General features: G+C 35.2%; 1 long non-coding RNA gene across 1 annotated transcript; it reads left to right on the top strand.

Annotated features, from left to right (window-relative positions):
• The first annotated feature begins 667 nt into the window (after positions 1-667).
• On the top strand, positions 668-1,101 carry LOC109589168 (uncharacterized). The gene is made up of 3 exons (XR_002188567.1): positions 668-759; positions 927-1,006; positions 1,074-1,101. It is a non-coding gene; the product is annotated as an uncharacterized LOC109589168 (long non-coding RNA).
• Positions 1,102-1,152: the final 51 nt, after the last annotated feature.

Below are 1,152 nucleotides of genomic sequence, written 5' to 3'. Positions count from 1 at the left end.
TTTTAATTCTAGTATAGAGTTCTAGTTCTTCAAATAAATAATTTTAGTTCTAGTATTAGTTCTAGTTCTTCAAATAAATAATTTTAGTTCTAGTATTAGTTCTAGTATTTCAGCTACAAAAAAATTAGTTCTAGTTCTAGTTCTAGTTTTTAGAACTAGAACTAAGCAGAACAATAATTATTTAGTTCTAGTATAGAAGAACTAGAACAACACTAGTCACTAATGACGTCTTATAATGATATTCATAGAGACATGGCCGATATTTTGGCTGTGTTGTTTCACTCTTAAAACAGTCTTGTTCTTCCTGATAAGCAGTACAATAGCTACTGGAGTCAACTAGTCTTCATAAAGGCCATCATTATCAGAAGATCTTGCTCTATTAGCATTTTAAAAGAATTATCAGTTTGAGCGCTCGACCACATGTGCTTATGTAAACTATGACATCATAAAACGTCATTGCGGTTAGCTTTGGTATGCCATTGGGTTTATAGCGAGAACCCGGTTCTCAGGGTTTCCAAGGGCTGAGAGACCCAAGACCTGAGATCCTGAAGCGGCATTGGGCGACTAAGAACCTGTGAAAGTTTCATTCTTATCCCACATTCCTATAAAAAGTTATTCCAGTTTTTCTTGGTCCAAACTCAGTTGGGACATAGTATATCAGTGTATACATGTAGCTATTATGAATAATCACATTTTATTTGTATTCATTATTACTGCAGGTATTGAATCACAGGCAATGTTACTAGCAGCTTCACTGAAGTAAGAACATGTACATGTACATTCCTCCTTATCCACAAACTGATCAAAACTACATATAGTCATATACTAATGTAGTGTACTGTACCTTCCTCCTTATCCACTATTATACTGATGTACTGTAGATAATGGATACTGTACTGTAGTACTGTATCTCTCTCTTCCTCTAGTGATAAGGTGGAGTTATTGACCCCGCCCAGTGGGTGTGTCCCTGGGGAACGTATCATCGTTGAAGGATATGAAGAGGAAGGTAATTAATTGAGTGGGTGTGGTTTGTAATTAATTGTGTGGGTGGATTATTATATACTTTATTTCAGAACCTGATGATCAGTTGAATCCAAAAAAGAAAATATTTGAACAGATACAGGTGAGTCTGTACATGTACATGTATGTATC

This window comes from Amphimedon queenslandica, unplaced genomic scaffold, assembly GCF_000090795.2.
Source record: "Amphimedon queenslandica unplaced genomic scaffold, v1.1 AMPQUscaffold_11578, whole genome shotgun sequence".
NCBI classification, from domain to species: Eukaryota; Metazoa; Porifera; class Demospongiae; order Haplosclerida; family Niphatidae; genus Amphimedon; species Amphimedon queenslandica.
Note: the sequence above shows the minus strand (reverse complement) of the source record. Positions and strands in the feature narration are given on the sequence as shown.